This window comes from Bos grunniens, chromosome 10, assembly GCF_055505025.1.
Source record: "Bos grunniens cultivar Pamir isolate PY7600 chromosome 10, Bosgru_T2T1.0, whole genome shotgun sequence".
Classification (NCBI taxonomy): domain Eukaryota; kingdom Metazoa; phylum Chordata; class Mammalia; order Artiodactyla; family Bovidae; genus Bos; species Bos grunniens.
Window position 1 is genome coordinate 64,492,798 of NC_141174.1, and position 27,625 is coordinate 64,520,422.

The 27,625-nt window shown below is 38.0% G+C and overlaps 1 long non-coding RNA gene across 13 annotated transcripts in view; it reads right to left on the bottom strand.

The window, feature by feature from the left end:
* Positions 1–27,329, bottom strand: part of LOC147364676 (uncharacterized) — a 147,801-nt gene extending 120,472 nt beyond the window's left edge. For 9 of the 13 annotated variants that reach the window (XR_015133662.1, XR_015133659.1, XR_015133656.1 and 6 more), the window contains exon 1: positions 25,161–25,986. This is a non-coding gene — a long non-coding RNA (uncharacterized LOC147364676). Of the gene's footprint in view, positions 1–24,015; positions 24,472–24,956; positions 25,059–25,160; positions 25,987–26,293 lie in introns of those variants that run through there. The other 4 variants (XR_015133668.1, XR_015133667.1, XR_015133658.1 and 1 more) reach the window with 4 other exon arrangements.
* Positions 27,330–27,625: the final 296 nt, after the last annotated feature.

Consider the following 27,625-nt stretch of genomic DNA (forward strand, 5'->3'; position numbering starts at 1 on the left):
TTCCTTCCAAAGAAATCCCAGGGCTGATCTCCTTCAGAATGGACTGGTTGGTTATTTATCTATTTTATAAATAATAGTGTGTATCTCTTTACCCTAAATTCCCAATTGATCCCACCCTACGTTTACCATTGGTAACCATAAGTTTGCTTTATATGTAAATGAATCTGTTTCTGTTTTGTAATTTCATTTGTGTCATTTTTTTTTAGATTTTGCACTTGAGTTGAGTTCAGTTCAGTTGCTCAGTCGTGTCCGATTCTTTGTGACTCCATGAATTGCAGCACGCCAGGCCTCCCTGTCCATCACCAACTCCCGGAGTTCACCCAGACTCATGTCCATCGAGTCAGTGATGCCATCCAGCTATCTCATCCTCTGTTGTCCCCTTCTCCTCCTGCCCCCAATCCCTCCCAGCATCAGGGTCTTTTCTAATGAGTCAACTTTTTGCATGAGGTGGCCAAAGTGTTGGAGTTTCAGCTTTAGCATCAGTCCTTCCAATGAACACCTTTAGGTGTTCTAAAGGTCTGATCTCCTTTAGGATGGACTGGTTGGACCTCCTTGCAGTCCAAGGGACTCTCAAGAGTCTTCTCCAATACCACACTTCAAAAGCATCAATTCTTTGGCACTCAGTTTTCTTCACAGTCTAACTCTTACATCCATACATGACCACTGGAAAAACCATAGCCTTGACTAGACGGACCTTTGTTGGCAAAGTAATGTCTCTGCTTTTGAATATGCTATCTAGGTTGGTCATAACTTTCCTTCCAAGGAGTAAGCATCTTTTAATTTCATGGCTGCAGTCACCATATGCAGTGATTTTGGAGCCCAAAAAATAAAGTCTGACACTGTTTCCACCGTTTCCCCATCTATTTCCCATGAAGTGATGGGACCAGATGCCATGATCTTAGTTTTCTGAATGTTGAGCTTTAAGCCAACTTTTTCACTATTTTGCACTTAAGTGTTATCAAATGATATTTATCTTTTTCTATCTGACTTACTTCACTTAGGGTGATAAGCTCTAGATCCATCCATGTTTCTCCAAGTGACATTATTTCATTTTTTATAGCTGAGTAATATTCCATTGTGTGTATCACATCTTTATCCATTCATTTGTTGATAGACATTTTGGTTGCTTCCATGTCTTAGCTATCGTAGGTAGCACTGCTATGAACACTGAGACGCATATATCTTTTCTAATTAAGAGTTGCTGTTTTTACAGATATATACCCAAAAATCAGATTTCAGGATCATATGATAACTCTATTTTTAGTTTTTTAAGGAACCTCCATACTGTTCTCCATAGTGACTGTACCAATTTACATTCCCACCAATAGTGTAGGATGGTTCCTTTCTCTCCATACTCTCTCTAGCATTTATTATTTGTAGACTCTTTGAAAGACTAAAATCTTAACATGATTTATAAGGCCCTAAATTGGCTAGAAGTGGCCTACTGTCCCCGTTTTACCTTACATCCCCTTCTCTGAGTTCCAACTATGTTGCCTTCTTTATATTGCTCAGATGCAGCTAATTGTTCACCAGATCAACACATCTTCTCTCTGCCTGAAATGTCCTCTCTCTTTCCCTTATTTAAAGCTAATTCTTCCTTCATATCTCAGCTCAATAGGAAGCTGCTCCTTTTATATGCTTCCACAGCATCACGGATGCTCTATGACATGGTGTCCATTATACTTACAGTTAGAATTAGTTTGCATTATTATCAGATAAATGCCTTTATGAGATGAGACACTCTACAAAAGTGGGGATTATGTCTTTTTTCTTGGCAGTTACTCTACTGTGCTTAAATAACCTGAAACATGCTAAGAGCAAAGTATCTGTAAATGAAGAAATGAATGAATGTAGTCACTGTCCTAGATAACATAGCAGATAAGAAGGTAAATAAAATACAAAGTATTTCTCTAAGGAATTCTACCTACAAGGTGAAATAAGTAAATATAGGTTACTGAAACATAAGAAGATGATTTGTAAATGGAGATAGAAGAAACTAGAAACATTTTAGAAAGGTGATAAAAAGAAGGAAATAATGCAATGTAAATGAATCCCTTGTCCTAGTTCTTTCCACAGCAAACATTCTATCCAAAGCTGCACATCCTATCTAGCCTGCACTCAAGCATCTTAACTAAACTTCTATCTTTCATTCTTGCTCCTGTGGCTTCAAAAATTTCCGCTAAGTTCAGTGTATATATACAAACATATACATATATTTGTGTGTGCATATACACACACATATACATCATACACACACATATAATCATATATCGGAGAGGGCAATGGCACCCCACTCCAGTACTCTTGCCTGGAAAATCCCATGGACAGAGAAGCCTGGTGCGCTGCAGTCCATGGGGTCGCTAAGAGTCAAACACAACTGAGCAACTTCACTTTCACTTTTCACTTTCATGCACTCGAGAAGGAAATGGCAACCCACTCATGTTCTTGCCTGGAGAATCCCAGGGATGGGGGAGCCTGGTGGGCTGCCATCTATGGGGTTGCACAGAGTTGGACACGACTGAAGCAACTTAGCAGTAGCAGCAGTATACATTATATATATATATATATATATATATATACACACACACACATATACATACATATATATATATATATAATATACAGTGTTTAGTTGTGTCCGAATCTTTGCAATCCTATGGACTGCAGCCCACAAGGTTCCTCTGTCCATGGAATTTTCCTGGCAAGAATTTTGGAGGGGGTTGCCATTTCCTCCTCCATGGGATCTTCCTGACCCAGGGATCACACACACATCTCTTGTGTCTCCCTGCATTGGCAGGCAGATTCTTTACCACTCAGCCACCTGGGCAGGCATTCTAACCTGCACTCAAGCATCTTACCTAAACCTCTATCTTTCATTCTTGCCTTCTGCCCCTTCAAAAATTTCCCCTAAGTTCAGTAAGGGATATCTTAATAAAATGTGATTCTAATAATACCTCTCTACTTAAAACAACTGACAACTTTATAGGCCAGAAGGCAAATCAGTTTGTATGACTATGTTAAGTAGGTAAGAATTAAAAGAAAGATGAACAGTCCCATAATTCTGCATTGTTACATGCTCATGTCCACAAATGCTGGCATTCTGTCAATTATAAGGACAAGAGCAATATAAGCAGAATCTATGATCACTTGCAAGCTCTTTGTGCCACTAAAATTCCACCTACAGGAGTAACAGTTTGAAGAATGGAGAGAGAGGTTGTCTAAGAGTCCCAGTGCCTGTTAGAAAACTGGGTGACAGCTTTGAGGTTCCCTGCAGGCTTCTCTTTGCTCTTAGAATAAAATCCCAAAGTGCCATTATTACCTACAGAGAAATGATCATTTGACACTATGGTAATTTACCAGTCCCATTACTCATCACTTACTTGTCACTGTACTCTAGACTCACTGATTACTTTCAGTTACTACAAAATCATGTTGTTTCCTTCCTTGGGTTTTTCTCTCAAGTTGCTCTTTCTGCCTAGAAAGATATCTTCCATATGCATTTTATCCAGCTTACTTTACAACAGCTTATATACTCAAATCTAATATTCTGGGTAAATGAATTCTAAAGTCTATGATAAGGCTGCATAGCAAGTACACTTTAAGACAGTGTGCCACTCTACTGTTGCTAACACAGGCATAATTAATATTTATGTGAATTTTTTGTTAAATTTCTATCTTCTCCACTAAATTTTAAGTTCCATGATGTGACAGAACCTACTTTGTTCATTCTTATAATTTTATAAATTAAAATGGTGTCTGGCATGCCTAAGGAACTTAATAAATGTTAGTTGAAAAAAAATAATTTTGAAGACTCAAAGCATTCTACATAAGATAAACAACATAAGAAAACAAGGAATTACACATATAGGTATGCTAGTAACTATGGTATATATGAGAGAATCAGTCAGTCCAGTTCACATCAGTCTCTCAGTCATGTCTGACTCTTTGCGATCCCATGGACTGCAGCACGCCAGGTCTCCCAGTCCATCACCAACTCCTGGAGTTTACTCAAACTCATGTCCACTGAATCATCCTCTGTCGGACCCTTCTCCTCCTGCCTTCATCTTTCCCAGCATCAGGGTCTTTTCAAATGAGTCATTCTTTGCATCAGGTGGCCAAAGTACTGGAGTTTCAGCTTCAGCATCGTCTTTCACTGAATATTCAGGACTGATTTCCTTTAGGATGGACTGGTTGGATCTCCTTGCAGTCCAAGGGACTCTCAAGAGTCCTCTCCAACACCACAGTTCAAAAGCATCAATTCTTTGGTGTTCAGCTTTCTTTACATTCCAACTCTCACATCCATACATGACTACTGCAAAAACCATAGCCTTGACTAGACAGACTTTTGTTGGCAAAGTAATGTCTCTGCTTTTTAATATGCTGTCTTTGTTGGTCATAACTTTTCTTCCAAGTAGCAAGTGTCTTTTAATTTCATGGCTGCAGTCACCATCTGCAGTGATTTTGGAGCCCAAGAAAATAAAGTGTGTCACTGTTTCCATTGCTTCCCCATTTATTTGTCATGAAGTGAAGGGACCAGATGCCATGAACTTAGCTTTCTGAATATTGAATTTTAATCCAACTTTTCACTCTTCTCTTTCATTTTCAAGGTGCTGTTTAGTTCTTCTTTGCTTTCTGCCATAAGGGTGGTGTCACCTACATATCTGAGGTTATTGGTATTTCTCCTGGCAATCTTGATTCCAGCCTGTGCTTCATCCAGCCCAGTGTTTCTCATGATGCACTCTGCATATAAGTTAAATAACAGGGTGACAATATACAGCCTTGACGTACTCCTTTCCTGATTTGGAACCAGTCTGTTGTTCCATGTCCAGTTCTAACTGTTGCTTCCTGACCTGCAAACAGATTTCTCAAGAGGCAGGTCAGGTGGTCTGGGATTCCCATCTCTTTCAGAATTTTCCACAGTTTATTGTGATACACACAGTCAAAGGCTTTGGCATAGTCAATCAAGCAGAAGTAGATGTTTTTCTGGATGCAACTTTCTTGCATTTTCTGTGATCCAGTGGATGTTGGCAATTTGATCTCTGGTTCCTCTGCCTTTTCTAAAACCAGCTTGAACATCTGGAAGTTCACGGTTCATGTATTGCTGGAGCCTGGCTTGGAGAATTTTGAGCATTACTTTGCTAGCATGTGAGATTAGTGCATTTGTGTGGTAGTTTGAGCATTCTCTGGCATTGCCTTTCTTTGGGATTGGAATGAAAACTGATCTTTTCCAGTCCTGTGGCCACTGCTGAGCTTTTCAAATTTGCTGGAATATTTAGTTCAGCACTTTCACGGCATCATCTTTTAGGATTTGAAATAGCTCAGCTGGAATTCCATCACCTTCAATAGCTTTATTCGTAGTGATGCTTCTTAAGGCCCACTTGACTTCACATTCCATGATGTCTGGCTCTAGGTGAGTGATCACACCATCGTGGTTATCTGGGTCATGAAGATCTTTTTTTTGTATAGTTCTTCTGTGTATTCTTGCCACCTCCTCTTAATATCTTTGGCTTCTGTTAGGTCCATACTATTTCTGTCCTTTATTGTGCCCATCTTTGCCTGGAATGTTCCCTTGGTATCTCTAATATTCTTGAAGAAATCTCTAGTCTTTCCCATTCTATTTTTTTTCCTCTATTTCTTTGCACTGATCATTGAAGAAGTCTTTCTTATATTTCCATGGTATTCTTTGGTACTCTGCATTCAAATGGGAATATCTTTCCTTTCCTTCTTTGCTTTTTGCTTCTCTTCTTTTCACATATATTTCTAAGGCCTTCTCAGACAGCCATTTTGCTTTTTTTGCATTTCTTTTTCTTGGGGATGGTCTTGATCTCTGCCTCCTGTACACTGTCACAAACCTCTGTCCATAGTTCATCAGGCACTCTGTCTATCAGATCTAGTCCCTTAAATCTATTTCTCACTTCCACTGTATAATTATAAGGGGTTTGATTTAGGTCATACCTGAATGGTCTAGTGGTTTTCCCTACTTTCTTCAATTTAAGTCTGAATTTCACAATAAGAAGTTCATGATCTGAGCCAGAGTCAGCTCCCAGTATTGATTTTTCTGACTGTATAGAGCTTCTCCATCTTTGGCGCAAAGAATATAATCAATTTTATTTAAGTATTGACCATTTGGTGATTTCCATGTGTAGAGTCTTCTCTTGTGTTGTTGGAAGAGGGTGTTTGCTATTACCAGTATGTTCTCTTGGCAAAACTCTATTAGCCTTTGTCCTGCTTCATTCTGTACTCCAAGGCTAAATTTGCCTGTTACTCTAGGTATTTCTTGACTTCCTAATTTTCCATTCCAGTCCCCTATAATGAAAAGGACATCTTTTCTGTGTGTTAGTTTTAGAAGGTCTTGTAGGTCTTTATAGAACCATTCAACTTCAGCTTTTCAGCATTACTGGTCAGGGCATAGACTTGGATTACTGTGAGGGAATAGTAATATGTGGGAATAGTGGTAGATAAAGCTATAATATCATGTAGAGATCATTTGAGGAAGAACTGAGTTTTCTTATTAAAGAGTACAGATTAAGTAATTAGTAAAGAACTTATATAAACAAATGAGATAATTAAAGTTATATGAGTTGTGAGAGACTAGTTAGAAAGATACAGACATCACAGAAATTTGGGCAAATCATGGTCTCAGGATGGTAGGCAGTGATCACAGAAATGATTGGAATAGACATAAACAGCTTTGAGAAGAAAGAACAAAAGATTTAGTTTGGACTGGAAGCCTATAAGAAAGGAATCAAAAAAATATTTTAAGGTTTCAAGACTTCTGGCTTGATGGAATAACTGTTATCAAAGTAGCCCTTTATGTATAAACTGCCTCCTTTTGTAAAATTATAGAATTACAAAAATACACACAACTCTTCTTGGGCACTAACAATAGTCAGTTCAATCCTATGATTCCTGAGATGGGAAACTCATTTGGGAAACTACAATTGCCCTCTCTCTGGCTGAGGACAACCTCCCAATCACGACACTATGAGCTGGAGGCCAAGCAGAGTACAGCAATTCCACTGAGCTAAGGATAAAGATTAGAATTCATGGCAGCAGGGGAGTGGCAAGAATTTGTGGAACTAGGGACCTGTAGATACAATGGGACACAGAATTCCATGTGGGGCTCCCACATGGTCCTTGGCTGAAGAATGGGCTGCACATACACGTGGAAAGACTAGAGTTTATCAGAGTCCATCTGCTACAGGTTAAGAGTGAAGACATATACGAGAGAACAAGCAGCACGAGGGGACACTGGAGTTCAAGTCAACCCTAATGGGAAGGTTAATATTTAACCCCTTGAACGATGAGACATTAGAAAGCTTGTACCTTAAGAGTAAGAACCGCACCGTAAAGTAGAGCCTACTTCCAGCATTCAGTAACAAATCTTAAAACCAAAGATCTTCAGGAGAAAAAGTTTAGATGCGAGTTCTGCCAGATATAGAGAACTGGGAAACAACTTGGACTTTTCATAAACCTGTACTAACAAGGTGTAAAATAAATCCTACACAAGTTGAAAGTGATCATCCAATAATTAAATCACTGAATAGAAAAAACACTTTTCAGAGAAATATAAATAGAGATGTATCATTCACTATGTCAAGTGTAAAATAAAAATCACAAATAGAGAAACAGGAAATGTGCCCCAGGGTCAAGGAAAACAAAACAAATCAAAACAATGAATAGAAACCAAACCAATCATGGTTCAGATGTTAGACTTAGCACTCAAGAATTTTAAACAGCTATTAAAATTTTGTACAAAGAATAAATATACCCATAATGAATGAGTAGACACAGACTCAAAGAAATGGAAATTATTTTAAAACATGAAATGAAAACTAAATACCTGAAAGTTGTAATTTAAATTAAAAATTCACTGGTTGGGCTTAACAACCAAAAGAAACAAGAGTTAACAAACTTAAATATAGATCAACACAAGTTGTCCCATCTGAAGAACACAGTGAAAACAGAATGAAACATAAACATAACTGAATAAACTTAAATGAGGAAATGGCAAAGCCTAGAAGAAACAACATCAAAGGAAATGAATAGTATTTTTGAGAAGAAAAGTTTAAAAAAGAAAACAAAAAAATATGTATTTAACAATATGTTAGAAGTCAGCGTATTGATGAGATGCTGCTGCTGCTAAGTCGCTTCAGTTGTGTCCAACTCTGTGCAACCCCAGAGACGGCCTCCTACCAGGCTCCCCCGTCCCTGGGATTCTCCAGGCAAGAACACTGGAGCGGGTTGCCATTTCCTTCTCCAATGCATGAAAGTGAAGTCGCTCAGTCGTGTCCGACTCCTAGCGACCTCATGGACTGCAGCCTACCAGGCTCCTCCATCCATGGGATTTTCCAGGCAAGAGTACTGGAGTGGGGTGCCATTGCCTTCTCCATGAGATGCTAGAGAGGCATATTTGAATATTTGAAGGCCTTCCAAACTAAGGCAAGTCTATAAACTGTTTGAGTAAATGAGTTTCCAGAGAGAGAAAGAAAAATGAGAGGAAAGAACCCAACCTTGGAGAATTCCCTTTATAAAGACAACTAAAGAGTGAGAAGAGATAAACAAATTAAACAAAGAAACAGGAGGGAAAATAGACAAAACAAAGTGCCAAGAAAACTGAAGAAGGGTAGAGTGTCAAGAAAAAGGAAGCTCCTGACAAGCCAGGAAAAAAAAAAAGATAGAGAGGGTTACTAATAATAAGAATTAATATTGGTTTTAAAAGTGAGGAAGTCATTGATGACATCTGAATAGGTAAATAAAGGGGGAGAAAAGGTAAGAAGTAGGAAGATTTTAGGGGACTAAAATAGTAAGAGAGCAGATACAGCAAATAGAGCATAAGGAAGTCTATAGATGAAAATAGAAATTATAATTTAAGAAGGTCAGAGGAAAGATTTGTTGTTTATAAGAGTTCTTAACATACTGAGAAGAAAGAATGAGTCTATGAGAATGACTGAAAATTCAAAAGAAAAATGATTATTAATGAAATAATATTTGGTATTAAACAAAAAGTGACTGAATGACTAAAAGCAAAGTAAGGCAATTAGTTTTATAAAGGAAGAGGGTTGCTTCTTTAATATACAAGTAGAGAATGAATGAAGAAAAAATTTTGAAATATAAGGAACAGAATTTGAAAACTTTCATATCAAGTGGACTGAATTTTCTCAAAAATATTAAATATAAACACCTCTTCTGATCCTTCTTAAGGTGGCTAAAAAGGTTTTAAAACTGCTGTTATAATCAATAGTAAGAGATGAATAAAATAATTTTAAATAAAAAAGGATACAAGTCAGCATTAGAAAAACATGACAGCAATAACCAAAAAGCAGCACAATTTCACAGCTTTCTTCAACAATGCTTAGCAGACCACCATAAAATAGAAGAAAGAGTGAGAGTGAACCAGAATAGTCTGCTACCCCAGCACTGAATAATGTATCACTGGAGACACCCACTAAAGATCCAGATCAGACAGAAACAGAAAACCAGGAAAATGATTAACACACAAATACGTTAGCACTCAGTGAACAGAGGAATACAAAAAAGGGAAATTTCTGTAAATAAGAGTAAAAACTTAGTAAGTTCTTAGTAAGAACTAAGAGTGTGAAGTTATTGGGAAATAAGAAGGCTATGATCACAGAGAACAATGTCAAGTCTAAGATCTCAAAAGGGGAGGTACTCAAGTAATGAAGGCTAAAGACTACAGATGAAGGACATAATTGACATGACTAATCAACTATCATATGGATCCATCAGTTCAACAATTAACTTTTTATCCTTTTTACTTGCTACATGCCAGATTAAAATGAACGAGACAGTTTCTTTACCAATTAACATGAATATCACAGATATAGAGGGACATAATGAGAAATTATGTAGAAAGAAATACTGAGTCATCCCAGCTTCCATAGTTTCCATCCAGCAATAAAGCCTCAATGAATCTTGAGGAAATTAAATAAAGATACTGTGCTAGGCACAGGAAATGCCAAATAAATTGTAATGGTCTTATGCATAGGAAAGGCACTGTACGCGTTCAAGCAGAGAACTTTTCACTACAGAGTGAAAATATCACTGCTGCCCAATCTCTTTTCTGAAACTTTCTTAAATTCCAGGACACTACACTCTAACTGCTGTTCCCTTCTTCAATCTCAGATTAGCCTGTTCTCAGTCATGTTATCTAATCCTTTCTCCTTCCCCTAAAATTGTGTGTCCCCCCAGTTCTTAATCTTAGAACCTATTTCTCAACTTTACAATTTTACAAATTCTCTCTGGTTGTTATTTCAAGTATCATGTCTACAGTCATTTCTATTTGGTTGACACCTAAATTTGCCTGCCTACATAGCTGTGAGCCCTAGACTAATACCTTCAGATATCACCAGAGAGAGAGCTCACTAACCACTCAAGTGTTAACTAAAACCAAATTTAACTTATCAAAAAAAATTTTGTTCTTCTTGTATTCTTTTTACTGATTAATATCAGGAAATTTGTCCATTGTTAACTTAAGCTGTTTGTGGAAATGAAAAGGCAGAGGTGAACCTTATATCCTTTTGCCCACTGAAAGTTTCCCAAGGATAAAGGAGACCACTTTCTATTTTTATTTTTTTTTAAGTTTAATTAGGTCCCATTTGTTTATTTTTGCTTTTATTTCCAATATTCTGGGAGGTGGGTCATAGAGGATCCTGCTGTGATGTATGTCAGAGAGTGTTTTGCCTATGTTCTCCTCTAGGAGTTTTATAGTTTCTGGTCTTACGTTGAGATCTTTAATCCATTTTGAGTTTATTTTTGTATATGGTGTTAGAAAGTGTTCTAGTTTCATTCTTTTACAAGTGGTTGACCAGATTTCCCAGCACCACTTGTTAAAGAGATTGTCTTTAATCCACTGTATATTCTTGCCTCCTTTGTCAAAGATAAGGTGTCCATAGGTGTGTGGACTTATCTCTGGGCTTTCTATTTTGTTCCATTGATCTCTATTTCTGTCTTTGTGCCAGTACCATACTGTCTTGATAACTGTGGCTTTGTAGTAGAGCCTGAAGTCAGGTAGGTTGATTCCTCCAGTTCCATTCTTCTTTCTCAAGATCGCTTTGGCTATTCGAGGTTTTTTGTATTTCCATACAAATTGTGAAATTATTTGTTCTAGCTCTGTGAAGAATACTGTTGGTAGCTTGATAGGGATTGCATTGAATCTATAAATTGCTTTGGGTAGTTACTCATTTTCACTATATTGATTCTTCCAATCCATGAACATGGTATATTTCTCCATCTATTAGTGTCCTCTTTGATTTCTTTCATCAGTGTTTTATAGTTTTCTATATATAGGTCTTTAGTTTCTTTAGGTAGATATATTCCTAAGTATTTTATTCTTTTCGTTGCAATGGTGAATGGAATTGTTTCCTTAATTTCTCTTTCTGTTTTCTCATTATTAGGGTATAGGAATATAAGGGATTTCTGTGTGTTGATTTTATATCCTGCAACTTTACTATAATCATTGATTAGTTCTAGTAATTTTCTGGTGGAGTCTTTAGGGTTTTCTATGTAGAGGATCATGTCATCTGCAAATAGTGAGAGTTTTACTTCTTCTTTTCCAATTTGGATTCCTTTTATTTCTTTTTCTGCTCTGATTGCTGTGGCCAAAACTTCCAAAACTATGTTGAATAGTAATGGTGAAAGTGGGCACCCTTGTCTTGTTCCTGACTTTAGAGGAAATGCTTTCAATTTTTCACAAATTGAGGATAATGTTTGCTGTGGGTTTGTCATATATAGCTTTTATTATGTTGAGGTATGTTCCTTCTATTCCTGCTTTCTGGAGAGTTTTTATCATAAATGGGTGTTGAATTTTGTCAAAGGCTTTCTCTGCATCTATTGAGATAATCATATGGTTTTTGTTTTTCAATTTGTTAATGTGGTGTATTACATTGATTGATTTGCGGGTATTGAAGAATCCTTGCATCCCTGGGATAAAGCCCACTTGGTCATGGTGTATGATCTTTTTAATGTGTTGTTGGATTCTGATTTCTAGAATTTTGTTTAGGATTTTTGCATCTATGTTCATCAGTGATATTGGCCTGTAGTTTTCTTTTTTTGTGGCATCTTTGTCAGGTTTTGGTATTAGGGTGATGGTGGCCTCATAGAATGAGTTTGGAAGTTTACCTTCCTCTGCAATTTTCTGGAAGAGTTTGAGCAGGATAGGTGTTAGCTCTTCTCTAAATTTTTGGTAGAATTCAGCTGTGAAGCCGTCTGGACCTGGGCTTTTGTTTGCTGGAAGATTTTTGATTACAGTTTCAATTTCCGTGCTTGTGATGGGTCTGTTAAGGTTTTCTATTTCTTCCTGGTCGAGTTTTGGAAAGTTGTACTTTTCTAAGAATTTGTCCATTTCTTCCTCGTTGTCCATTTTATTGGCATATAATTGTTGATAATAGTCTCTTATGATCCTTTGTATTTCTATGTTGTCTGTTGTGATCTCTCCACTGTCATTTCTAATTTTATTGATTTGATTTTTCTCCCTTTGTTTCTTGATGAGTCTGGCTAATGGTTTGTCAATTTTATTTATCCTTTCAAAGAACCAGCTTTTGGCTTTGTTGATTTTTGCTATGGTCTCTTTTGTTTCTTTTGCATTTATTTCTGCTCTAATTTTTAAGATTTCTTTCCTTCTACTAACCCTGGGGTTCTTCATTTCTTCATATTCATATATATGAATATATGCATTATTCATATATAATGAATAATGCAATAAATGAAATTAAAAACACTCTGGAGGCAACAAATAGTAGAATAACAGAGGCAGAAGATAGGATTAGTGAATTAGAAGATAGAATGGTAGAAATAAATGAATCAGAGAGAATAAAAGAAAAACGAATTAAAAGAAATGAGGACAATCTCAGAGACCTCCAGGACAATATTAAATGCTACAACATTCGAATCATAGGGGTTCCAGAAGAAGAAGACAAAAAGAAAGACCATGAGAAAATACTTGAGGAGATAATAGTTGAAAACTTCCCTAAACTGGGGAAGGAAATAATCACCCAAGTCCAAGAAACCCAGAGAATCCCAAACAGGATAAACCCAAGGAGAAACACCCCAAGACACATATTAATCAAATTAACAAAGATCAAACACAAAGAACAAATATTAAAAGCAGCAAGGGAAAAACAACAAATAACACACAAGGGAATTCCCATAAGGATAACAGCTGATCTTTCAATAGAAACTCTTCAAGCCAGGAGGGAATGGCAAGACATACTTAAAATGATAAAAGAAAATAACCTACAGCCCAGATTATTGTACCCAGCAAGGATTTCATTCAAGTATGAAGGAGAAATCAAAAGCTTCTCAGACAAGCAAAAGCTGAGAGAATTCTGCACCACCAAACCAGCTCTCCAACAAATACTAAAGGATATTCTCTAGACAGGAAACACAAAAATGGTGTATAAATTCGAACCCCAAACAATAAAGTAAATGGCAATGGGATCATACTTATCAGTAATTACTTTAAACGTAAATGGGTTGAATGCCCCAACCAAAAGACAAAGACTGGCTGAATGGATACAAAAACAAGACCCCTACATATGTTGTCTACAGGAGACCCACCTCAAAACAGGAGACACATACAGACTGAAAGTGAAGGGCTGAAAAGAGACTTTCCATGCAAATAGGGACCAAAAGAAAGCAGGAGTAGCAATACTCATATCAGATAAAATAGACTTTAAAACAAAGGCTGTGAAAAGAGACAAAAAAGGTCACTACATAATGATCAAAGGATCAATCCAAGAAGAAGATATAACAATTATAAATATATATGCACCCAACACGGGAGCACCGCAGTATGTAAGACAAATGCTAACAAGTATGAAAGGAGAAATTAACAATAACACAATAATAGTGGGAGACTTTAATACCCCACTCACACCTATGATAGATCAACTAAACAGAAAATTAACAAGGAAACACAAACTTTAAATGATACAATAGACCAGTTAGACCTAATTGATATCTATAGGACATTTCATCCCAAAACAATGAATTTCACCTTTTTCTCAAGCGCACATGGAACCTTCTCCAGGATAGATCTCATCCTGGGCCATAAAGCTAGCCTTGGTAAATTCAAAAAAATAGAAATCATTCCAAGCATCTTTTCTGACCACAATGCAGTAAGATTAGATCTCAATTACAGGAGAAAAACTATTAAAAATTCCAACATATGGAGGCTGAATAACACGCTGCTGAATAACCAACAAATCACAGAAGAAATCAAAAAAGAAATCAAAATCTGCATAGAAACGAATGAAAATGAAAACACAACAACCCAAAACCTGTGGGACACAGTAAAAGCAGTCCTAAGGGGAAAGTTCATAGCAATACAGGCACACCTCAAGAAACAAGAAAAAAGTCAAATAAATAACCTAACTCTACACCTAAAGCAACTAGAAAGGAGACCACTTTTTCAAGTATTTTGATCCTCTATTCAGTTAATCAACTGCTCTCCTTTGAGTATAATAATATTGACTTATAAAAATGGCAATCACACCATATAATCCATTTCTATAGCAGTGTTTCTCAAGCTTTAATGTGCACAGGAATTTCAATAATACCAATGACTAATACAGTATTTGTTGAATGCTTGTATGCTAGGCACTATTCTAAGAACTTTCAACAGCTATTTCATTTAAGCATCACAAAGGTAAAACCACTCTTAAGTAAGCATGTTAAAAACGAAAATTTTGATACAGTAAGTCTGGTTGGAGGCCCAGGAGTATATATTTTTCTAAATATTTAAATTCTTTGATGCTCATAGGCATTTGATTCACTGTTTTATAGAATCTCTTTAACGTGCCACTAATTTTCAATTCTTGTTATTACTATGTTAATAACCCAACTTCCTCCCTATATATTTCTACTTTTTTTTTTCAGAACTGCAATCATTTCTTACTGTTAAAATCCTGTACTTTCTGACCAGAAAGTTTTTTCAGTTCACTAGAATACAACTTTGGTAACACAGAGCCATACTGTTTCCAAGCATACTCAACTAGTAGAGCTCTATTACAGTGGATAATGCAAAACAGTTCATGCATTCTCACACATTCAAAACTTCTAGCCTTTTAATTTAAAATACAGCTTATAAGTGGCATTGATTGTATTATAACTATTTTCTCAATTCTGAGAAAATCCTGAAATATGTCATAGTCAACTGCATGTTGGGGGCAGGATGTGGTAATCTGCTTCACATGGTCACCTGAGGACCCGGGAACCTTCTAACTAGTTGTTCAACTATCTTCTAGGAGTCTCTTTTTATAAAAGCAGCATATGTATTCAATTCTTCAAATGAGTCCCTAAAGCCCTCAAACTCTATTTCCATTTCACATTAAGTGTTTAGATTGCATTTTTCTGAAAGAAAATCACAGAATCTAATAGAAAAACTTCAATAGAAAATCTCTTTATAGAATAACTTCTCAGCATGCAAATATGGTAAACATAGACATTAATGTATAAAACTATGGTCTAAATTTTGATAGTAACTCACCTTTAAGGGATAAAAGAAGGCTATAATCTATAGCCCCAAAACGTGCTTACCTTGCAGAAAAGAAACAATACTTTATTTCACCATACCACTGAGGCCAAAAATAATTAACTATATAAAATATTATCACAGTTATTAATGCCTCACATGTCCTAACTTTGTAAATCCTACAAAGCTAGTAAAGTCTGATATACTAAAATGAATGTCCAGACAGTACAGCAATGCTTTAACTCACACGGTCCATTTAGTGAGCTATGATGCTTGGGTATAGAAAGCCAATTAAAGAGGAGTTAGGAAGTATTTTCCAGAATTGTGAATTAGGACAGACTCAGTGCACTCTATTGCCATTTGATTCCTAAAGCTTATCTAAATTATCTGACCTATTGGAGACCTTATAAAGTAAATACAACTCTTGTGATTCAATTCATGGAAAACTATTCCTATAGGAAGCCTCAATATTTTCCACCAGACTTTTGTCTTTTTACAGTGGTTATTTCAAGCAGCTTTTTCCTCTCTCCAGTAAATAATCCAAAATCTATGGAAAATCACATTTGGCAAGCTAAGCTATGGTTTTCTAATTAACAATCAAGTTGGTCATAATGAAATGGGACAATTTCAAATATGTATCTGAATTTTCTGAAAGAATTCTCTGAAAGAACCTTCCTATCCCTGGTTCTTGGGGCAATGTTAAGAGGAGATACTCCAGGCAAATGTACATGTTATAGAATGTCAAAACGTAAATCTTTCCATTTCAATTGAGACAAAAATATGATACACATCAAATACAGAAATGAATGCAAGACAGATGACCATATACAACATTTATAAAGAAAATCTCAGTGTCAGCAATTCTTAGAGTCCTCAAGCAAATCATATATAATAAGCTGGGTCAAGGTATGCAGAGCAAATTTCTGAGAAGACTCATTGGTACCCAGGTGGTCCTAGTGGTAAAGAACCTTCAATCAGTGCAGGAGATGTAGGAGACACAGGTTCAATCCCTGGGTCGGGAAGATTGCCTGGAGGAGGGCATGGCAACCCACTCCAGTATTCTTGACTGGATAAACCCATGGACAGAGGATCCTGGTGGGCTACAGTCCATAGGGTCGCAAAGAGCTGGACACAACTGAAGTGACTGAGGAGGCATGCACCCATTGGTAGAAATCCCCAGCCTCTCCCAAGAAGGATGGAATAAGTGTGGAAGGTCCCAACTCTTCCATCTAAAGCCTCAGAATGGGGATTTTCATTATACTACTCCCAGATCCTGGAATGTCAATTCCCTGAAGTTTGGAGTTGCAGAGAACGCCTCAGGATCTTCCAGTGGCTTGGGGTGGGAGAATAAATGTAGTTCTGTTGGGACTGGCCTTCACATCCAGAGACTGTCAGGTCCAAGGTGTTGAGTCACGCCAGAAAGAAAAAAAGCAAGACTGGAGCCATTTTAAGTCCAAGTGTTAAGTCCAGGAGTAAAAGTAGAGAGCACCAATAGTTCATTATTTGTGGAGTGGACTACCAGAAAAAACAGAGGCCAAAGGAAAAGCAATAGATTGGGAAATGGATTGTTCTGCCCATACCAGGAGAGATAGAACTGAACATGTCACCAGTGATGTGTGTCAAGAAACACACACATATATATACACAGGCACCATAAGAAAAACAAATCAGCATTTAACATCTACCAGACCTCAAAAGTTTAAAATCGGCTTCACCAGATGTCACCCAAGTAAGATATTTCTCTGTTCTATGTCATTTTTTCCCCCTTCTCTCCACCTGTTTCTTTTTTTTCTTTGAAGCTAGAGAGTGGAAGAAGAAGTGAGGTAGGAAGAGGGATTGGAAAAGAGAAGCTGAGTATACTATTTTCTCCTTATTAGGAGAAAATAGGTTTCCATCTGCTACAGGTCTTAAGTAAGGAAGAGGGAAACTATCAACAGTTAGTTGGACTTTCCTCTTGTTTTTCAGGTGCTCGATCATGTCCAGCTCTTTGTGACCCCATGGACTGCAGCACACCAGGCTTCCCTGTCCTTCACCATCTCCCGCAGCTTGCTCAAATTCCTGTTGATTGAGTCAGTGATGCCATCCAGCCATCCCTTCAACAAAGATTAAAATATTACTATGCACAGTGAGATTTTTACTTAATGAATCAACACTGTATTTGTAATTTAAAAGGACTAGAACCATGAGACTGCTGTTACCAGAGATTAATAAGAAATGTCTTAAGCCTGTCAAGATTTCATCAAGGGTCAGCAACACTACCCCTTCTGAACAGATTTTCATGGACATAGAAGATAAAAAATAAAATTGTTCTTTGATTACAAATGAACCACATATGCTAAACATTCAAGTGAACAGTATTTATAATTAAAAAGAACTTGACCCTAAATGACTCACCTCCCCCCAGCTTTAATAAGTGGGCTAAACTGCCTATAAATCATGACTCATCTTCTTGTTTACAATATGCAGGCCAAAGTCTTCAAGTCAGACTCTAAGGTTGTTCTTAGGTTATCAGTATTACATCTTGCAAATTTTAATAACTCTTGAGAGTCCCTTGGACTGCAAGGAGATCAAACCAGTCAATCCTAAAGGAAATCAACCCTGAACATTCACTGGAAGGACTAATGCTGAAGCCCCAATTCTTTGGCCACCTGATGCGAAGAGTCAGTTCACTGGAAAAGACCCTGATGCTGGGAAAGGTTGAGGGGAGAAGGAGAAGCGGGCAGCAGAGGATGAGATAGTTAGATAGCATTATCAACTCAACGGACATGAATTTTTTTTTAATTTTATTTTATTTTTAAACTTTACATAATTGTATTAGTTTTGCCAAATATCAAAATGAATCCGCCACAGGTATACATGTGTTCCCCATCCTGAACCCTCCTCCCCCCTCCCTCCCCACACCATCCCTCTGGGTCGTCCCAGTGCACTAGCCCCAAGCATCCAGTATCGGACATGAATTTGAACAAACTCCAGGAGATAGTGAAGGACAGGAAAGCCTGACAAGGTGCAGTCCACGTGGAATGCCAAGAGTTGGATACAACTTAGCAACTGAACAATAACAATGCTAATAACACATTAAGGAGAAAACCAGTTTCTCTCAAAAACATAAAGCATTTGACTGCTGTTGGTGTTGTTCAGTCACTAAGTCATTGCTTTTCAAACCTAAAGTAGGTGAGAGAGAGTCATGATGTCCACATTCTCAAGAGATATCCATAAGATAGTCTTTTGAAACAATTGGGGAAAAAATTCCAAAAATGTACATGGTATAACAACCATGAAAAGGGCCACTGAATAGATGAAGCATCCCAACTGTGTCTTGTTCGAATGCTTGCTCTGTCTCTTCAAATTATGTTCTTTGCCTTTTAATATGCCTTGCAAACTTTTTCTTGACAGCCAAATATAAGGTACCAAGTAAAAGAAAAGGCTATAAAAAAGACCCTTAGTAATATGCCATGGGAGGGATAGCCGTTTTTATTCTTCTGATTAAATCTCAGTCTTTTAGAGCCTGTGCCTCTGCACTTCACCACTGTTTCTCAGCCACAGTCGCCCTATCCCCTCAAACCCCCAACTCTTAAGTGAGACAGGATAGCTAGAGGTGCTGAACTATTTCCCTTCCCCAGGTCGGTCAGGCTCTAGTTATCTAGTTTCTCCTGAGGGCAGGTCTTGTTAAGAAGAACAGAATGTTCTGGGCATTTTTAAATGGTTCCTTACTCTTCCCCCTCCTGCCAGAAGTGAAAGTCGCACAGTCGGGGTCTGATTCTTTGTGACACTATGGACTGTAGCCTGCCTGTCTCCTCAGTCCATGGAATTGTCCAGGCAAGAGTATTGGAGTGGGTTGCTATTTCCTTCTCCAGAGGATCTATATTTTTCTCCCACATTTACTGTGGGAACTTGACCAATCTCCTGAGGATAAATCTCATAATATTGTGCACCTTTCCTCCCCTCACCACCGTCAGTGGGTCTAGTTTTTCACCCTCAGAGTTGTCCTCCCAAAAATGTGAATTGAAAAGAGAAGCCCTGGTGGATCAGACGGTAAATAATCTACCTTGTGGGAGACGTGAGTTGGAGCCCTGATTGGGGAAAATCCCCTAGAGAAGGGGATTGCAACCCACTGCAGTATTCTTGCCTGAAGAATTCCACAGACAGAGGAGCCTGGAGGGGCTACAGTCCAGAGGGTCACAAAGAGTTGGACACTAAGCCACCAGCAACTTTTCAATTACAGTTTTCCTGAGGTGGTTTCCACTCCCACGTCTCTATTCCCTGTACCTGCCTGACTCTTCAATCGTGGGGGCAGTGTTTGTGTCTCACCTCTCTTACAGATCCAAAAAGATGTTGACTTTTTTAGTCTGTTCAGTTTTTACTTTTTTTTTTTAGGAAGACTGGTGATTTCCAAGCTCCTTATATGTGATGTAGAACCAGAAACTGGAAGTCTTAAAATAGACTTTAATCTCTTCCAGAATTATACAAAATACTTAACTCACCAAAATTGTTAATCAATAGTATCCTCATCTTTGACATATTAGCACTCCTCTCAAAGGTCACAGTGAGAGTGAGGCAGGATGAATGCCCCTGAATTGTATTAAAAAGATGTCTTCTAGACCAGTGTAGTGAAAGAAATATGGGCTTGAACAAAAGCCAGATGTTGCAACTTTCTTCATTTTATGAAATTGATTAAACAGCAGCAAAGTAGGTTTTATTTGCTATTATCAAGTTCAGGGTACAAGTTGAAAGGGCTCAAAAACTGAAATTAAAAATGAACATCTATTAGGTTGGTGCAAGTGTAACTGCGGTTTTCGCATTGTTGATATTTGCCGTATGAACTGGAATACATTCTCAATAAATGTGGTTATGTTATACATCATTTTAATGCATATTTCTCATGTCATGTTTTTTGCTAATGAATTATTACTTGCTGTGTGTTTTGTATTTATCTTAGACTATGGAAATGATGTTAGACGAAAAGCAAATTTGAGCAGTTTTGAGTTCAAAATGGGTTGTAAAGCAGGGGAGACAACTAGAAGCATCAACAACACATTAGACCCAGGAACAGCTAGCTAACATACAATCCAGTGACGGTTCTAGCTGACACCAGAGCCTTGACGATGAGGAGCCTAGTGGCCAGCCATGGGCAGGTGACAACAACAAAGTGAGAGAAATCATAAAAGTTGATCCTCATACGACTACTTGAGAAGTTGCCGAAGAACTCAGTGTCAACCATTCTACAGTCACTCAGTATTTGAAGCAAATTGGAAAGGTGAAAAACTTGATAAGCTGGTGCCTCATGAGCTGACCAGAAATCAAAAAATCATGATTTTGAAATGTCATTTCTCTTATTTTATACAACAACAATGAACCATTTTTTGATCAGATTGTGATATGTGATGAAAAGTGGATATTATATGACAACCAACAGACAATGACCAGCTCTGTGGTTGGACTAAGAAGAAATTTCAAACCACTTTCCACCGCCAAACCTGCACCAAAAAAAAAGGTCACTGTCACTGTTTGGTGGTCTGATGTTGGTCTGATCTACAGCTTTCTGAATCCCGGCAAAACCAATACACATCTGAGAAGTCTGCTCAGCGAGTCAACGAGATGCACTGAAAACTGCAATGCCAGCAGCCAGCATTGGTCAACAGAAAGGGCCTGATTTTCCTCCACAACAATGCCTGACCTCATATCACACAACCAGCATTTCAAAAGTTGAACAAATCGGGCTATAAAGTTTTACCTCATCTACAGTTAGAACTGGACATGGAACAACAGACTGGTTCCAAATAGGAAAAGGAGTACGTCAAGGCTGTATATTGTCACCCTGCTTATTTAACTTCTATGCAGAGTACATCATGAGAAACGCTGGGCTGGAAGAAACACAAGCTGGAATCAAGATTGCCGGGAGAAATATCAATAACCTCAGATATGCAGATGACACCACCCTTATGGCAGAAAGTGAAGAGGAACTCAAAAGCCTCTTGATGAAGGTGAAAGTGGAGAGTGAAAAAGTTGGCTTAAAGCTCAACATTCAGAAAACGAAGATCATGGCATCCGCTCCCATCACTTCATGGGAAATAGGTGGGGAAACAGTGGAAACAGTATCAGACTTTATTTTGGGGGGCTCCAAAATCACTGCAGATGGTGACTGCAGCCATGAAATTAAAAGATGCTTACTCCTTGGAAGGAAAGTTATGACCAACCTAGATAGCATATTCAAAAGCAGAGACATTACTTTTCCAACAAAGGTTCGTCTAGTCAAGGCTATGGTTTTTCCTGTGGTCATGTATGGATGTGAGAGTTGGACTGTGAAGAAGGCTGAGCGCCGAAGAATTGATGCTTTTGAACTGTGGTATTGGAGAAGACTCTTGAGAGTCCCTTGGACTGCAAGGAGATCCAACCAGTCCATTCTGAAGGAGATCAGCCCTGGGATTTCTTTGGAAGGAATGATGCTAAAGCTGAAACTCCAGTACTTTGGCCACCTCATGAGAAGAGCTGACTCATTGGAAAAGACTCTGATGCTGGGAGGGATTGGGGGCAGAAGAAGAAGGGGACAACAGAGGATGAGATGGCTGGATGGCATCACTGACTCAATGGACGTGAGTCTGCGTGAACTCCAGGAGTTGGTGATGGACAGGGAGGCCTGGCGTGCTGCGATTCACGGGGTCGCAAAGAGTCGGACACGACTAAGCAACTGAAGTGCCTGACCCTATTCACCTGACCTCTCGCCAACTGACTACCACTTCCTCAAGCATCTCAACAACTTTTTGCAAGGAAAACACTTCCACAACCTGCAGGATGCAGAAAATGCTTTCCAAGAGTTGATCAAATCCCAAGCATGGATTTTTATACTGTAAGTATAAGCAAACTTATTTCTCATTAGCAAAAATGTGTTGATTGTAATGGTTCCTATTTTGATTAATAAAAGTATGTTTGAGCCTAGTTATAATGATTTAAAATTCACAGTCCAAAATCACAATTACTTTTTTCACCAACTGAATAGGGCTGCCCTGGTGGTACAATGGGTAAGAATCTGCCTTCCAATGCAAAGGACATGGATTCCATCTCTGATCCAGGAAGATTCCACATGCCGCAGAGCAACTAAGACAATGTGTCAAAACTACTGAACCTGTTCTCTAGAGCCTGTGAGCCGCAACTACCGAAGCCTGCACACCTAGAGCTCGTGCCTCACGACAAGAGAAGCCACTGCAGTGGGAAGCCTCTGCAGCTCAACTAGAGAGCAGACATTGCTCTCCGCAACTAGAGAAAGCTCTAGTGCATGCAAAGACTGATGCAAGCCAAAATTAAAATAAAATAAATATAAATAATTTTAAAAATAAAGTTATTTAAAGTGAGCATATTGATCTAAGAATAACTTTTCATCAAAGGCTTCTATCTTCACATATGTATAAATATAAAATTCTTACTTCAAGAATACTTGCTGTTTGCAAGTTTTCTTCATTTATCTTCTAATATCTGGTCCAATCAAAAAACAATCAGCTTAGGAAACTGTGGTTTTGAATACAATGGCGTCATAGCCATGAAGAATGTCCCAGTATGCTTACAATTCTGAGGCCACCCTCCTAATTGTTCTGAACAGAGAGACAGCCAACTCCAAACACGCAGACATAAACTAAATTAACTAAAGCAGATAAGGAAAACAGGCAACTCTACTGTCATTCTGGTGATTGAAGATGTTTCTTAGAATCAGAAATTCACTGTGACACAATAGCAAATGAGTTTGTAGTTCTCTCCACACCCACAAATCAGGAAGTTAGTCTCTTGCTAGTGAACATTAAGCTATCAGACACAAGAAGAAAAATAATACATCCAGTGTGTGATAGATAATTACAGATAACTCAGTGCCTGAGACTAAGGAAATAATGGTCACTCAGTGATCATGGCCGGAGAAGGCATTGGTGACCCACTCCAGTACTCTTGCCTGGAAAATCCCATGGACGGAAGAGCCTGGCAGGCTTCAGTCCATGGGGTCGCTAAGAGTCGGACACGACTGAGCGACTTCACTTTCACGCGTTGGAGAAGGAAATGGCAACGCACTCCAGTGTTCTTGCCTGGAGAATCCCAGGGACGGGGGAGCCTGGTTGGCTGCCGTCTATGGGGTTGCAGAGTCGGACACGACTGAAGCAACTTAGCAGCAGCAGCAGCAGTGATCATGGCAATTGAGGAATTTCATAGCAACATAAAACATCATTGTTAGTTTAGTTGTTGTCATCCTTTAGGCTGTTGAGACAACGTTCTCTCGCTAGTTTGGGCTCATAGCATTTAAGGATTTCTGGTTTACAAATATGTTCTTTATTCAGCAGCTAACTCTTTAGAATTATACCCTTAAGAATCTGAAGTTTTTGGCTTAAGACAGTGACACACAGCCAAGGCTTTACATTAGACTCACCTGGGGAGTTTTTAAACTTCAATATTCTACAAATCTACATACTTAGAGTTTCTCATTTAATTGGTTTTGGGGTAGGGTCCAAGAAATATTTTTTAATAACAAGCAAAGACTTGAAATGGGGTTTATTTGGGCATATGCAGTCTTTATAGAGAAAGGAAGAATTATATCAGGTGCTATGCATGTGAGAGTAAATAGAAGGTGAAATCCATAGGCATACCATAGAGGACAAGAGAAAGACACAAAAAGTCAAGGCAGAAATTTAAACTATCCACTGCAATATTTTACCCAAAACCAACTCTCATTCATCATCATGGCTTATCTAGAGTGCAAAAACATGATGAAAATTAGATGGACTTGGAAAAGTTTAGCACATGGTGAATTTTAGAAAACATGTTATGAAAGTCTATTTATCATGGTTGGTTTCTTTCTGAGAAGTAGCACATAAAATGTTTGACACGCATTGTCTTCACCATAGTCCTTAGCTCAGCAGGTATTTTCTCTAGTTCAGATGGAGAAAATTTTCATGAAGACAATAAGTAACCCTACAAAGGTCACCCAGCATTCTCTGTCACTCCAACTGGGAAAATAATAACAAGTTAAATTTAAGTAAAGCCTTCTTTTCAAAGAGAACTAACACACATTTCCAAGTAGAGGAAGCTGAAAGAATTACCACTCTCTCCTAGGTCACTTAAACCCACAGATTTAACACAACACAAAAGAGTTTATGGCAGACCCTTCTTGTCCATTTCAATCTCAAAAGCTATGGCACCAGTAAATAAAATATAAAACCTTTTCAGAGTACTATAAATGTTTGTGGAGTAAAGATTTATTTTAAAAATATAGCAAAACTGCTTTCACAACAAAAGGACAATACTGGCTTTCTAAAATATTAAAAGTTTTGTTCAAAAATCAGGGCCGTTTAGAGTTAAGTTTTAAAGTGTAGGAATTTTTCTTTTTAAAATCCAAAAGCAAAACTTTAGCCCTCTGTAACTTATTTATATTGAGATGCACATAAGATACAATGTGTTCTTTGTAATCTACAAGTAAAAATTCTTCACTTACTAGAGTATATCAGCACTGAGTACTTAAAGCGATCAGCTGAGTCTTAGACGTTACACCAATGCCAGGAGATTATAATGGCAACATGTTGCAAATTAAATAGCTCTGAAATAAAGATTTTTACTTTTCTGTTTTAACAGAAATTAGATTTTCGACTAAATTATTTAGCAACCAAATAGAGAATAAGCAAAAGTATGATTCCATTACCTTTAGATGATGTTGTTAGCAACCAAGACTAGTGGCTGAGACAAACAAATTACTGCCGCAAGGTGAGCTGCAAGTCCATCTGCTCCTCCCTATTTGATTTCTTGAAGCGATTCTAACTGCTAATTAAGCATGAAAAGTTGTGCTGTGAACCTTTCACCTGACATTCGTAAAAGGTAGAAGTTCTTAAGGAGCCCTCAGAGCAATGTATATGTCATCAATTGCTATCTCAGCGACGACCTGCTGTCCTGCAGTACAGGGTCTCAAACTGTGATTGTTCTGCTCTTGGGGAAGAAACTTTCTTTTTCACTTTTTACTGGCTAATATACACAGACACATCTACTAACTGTTTTGAGTGAATTGGTTTGCTTCTCACATAAACCTTAGTTCATTAGATGCTCAGACACAGGAGGGAGGCAAATCTGACTCCCACCTTATGTGCAGACAATTCTGAGGTGATCTGTCTTAGCGTGCAGAGCCTAGGCTCCAGAGCCAACATTTCTTGCTACTTCTTCTGGCCTAAAGCCAGAAAACTGGCTCTCCGCCTTGGCTGCACATTGGAAACACCTGGAGAACTTTTAAAAATGCTGACATCTGGGTCCCACCCCTGGAGATTTTAATTTCATTGGTTTGGGGTGAAGTTTGAGCACTGGAAATTTTTAAAGTTCCCTCAGGTGATTACAATGTGCAGCCAAGGCTGAGACCTGATTTAGAAGGAGGCCCTAGTTAAATCTGATTATCACCTCTGAAGACACTGTTAAGATGTCCCGGCTGCTTTCAGAAATCACAGGGAGCCTATGACTGTAAGTCCCTCTAACTGTGATCCCTGTGATGCACTTCCATACAATCCCTCATCTAACACATTTTCCCATTCCTTTCTCATTTCCACATGGTCTTCTACTTTGCTCTGGGAAACTCACAGTCTATCATAAGCAAAATCACCTGACTCAGTAACCACAGCTTGTTATTATCAATAACTACAGTCATTCCACTCTTGGTTTCTAATATCCCACTCTCCGAAACTAAGATATTGTTGGATGCTCTTTATCCCAACTCCAACAATTATTTGCCACACTGGAGCCTCTATTGATTTTTGTTCTCTATAATTTCCTTCATAATATTTTTTTCATCCTTACCCTATTTAGAGTCGATGGTTCGTCAAAATACTTCTTTCTTCATCTTTCCCTTCAGGATACTAAGTTCGCAAGATTCCAACTCTGGTTAACTTCTAGTTCTCACCCAACTTCTAGTTCTCACCTACTTTCTAACTTTACCTGAGCAGCTGAGTCTTGCTAATGAAAATCTTGGAGCCATACTGGTCTCAGCTTAAGTAAATGACCATAGATTTCAAGGGGAGAGGCAATGTTGCCTGGAATTACATAAAAGCGTCATTGTAAAACTATTCTCCCACTCTCCTTGCTGACAATTTCTCACCTTTATCTGACAACATCCAAAACCCACCTTCCCTCCTAACCTTTACTAAATTTCTTTGCGCTTAATTCTATAGGGAAAACAAGAACACCAAATAATTTCCTCATCTGTCCACCACCTCATCAAGGTCAAATGTGACCTCCACATTGCAAATCCAAATATAAAGGCTGTTTTCTTAACTGATATATCTTAAATATCTAACATAAATTCCATATTTAGCACGCTTCAAACAAAAGTATTGATCTAATTATAAATTCTAAAACAAGTTTTTCCCTAATCTTAATAAAATGGCAATTTCATTTTTATAAATATCCATATCAAAGACACTGAATCCTTCCACAATTCCTCTCTTGCTCCCTATATTTAAAATAACACTAGAACCAAAACCATTTTTCATATCATCCAGCATTATCAACCTAGTGAGTCTCTTGCCTGTACTATTGAGATTCTTCTTAACAGGCTACCTATTTCCATCATAGCTTCTACTACAGTCAATGAGAATGATATTTTCAAAATGTAAATCAGAACATGGCACTGCTCTGCTCCAGAGCCTCCAGCGGCTTCCATGCCATTCAAAAGTATCCCATCAAGAATCTTCACCAAAGCTTCCAAAGGCCTGACATACTTAACCCTTCTCCTGTATTTTCCTAATACTCTGTTCCATCTTGTACTTGTTTGCCATAACTCTCATCCACAGTCATGCCTTTCCAACCAGACTGTCCTTTTTAGCCCAAGCAAACCACTGCTTCAAAACTTTTGGGACCTTTGAATTTATTTTATTCCCTTTTACTAGAATACTCTTTCCCTAAATATTATCCTGGCTCTCTAATTCTTTTCATTCAGAGAGAAAAGCCACATAGACAGAGAGGTCTCCAATTATACTAACAGAATCCTAAGACCTCCATCCTCAGTCTCACAGTGTCTACCTCATTATTACACTATATATTGTCTTAATAGCCCTGAAATTGTTGTTGTTGTTGTTGTTTTGCTATCTAGCCCCAACTGCACTCATCTCACACGCTAGTAAAGTAATGCTC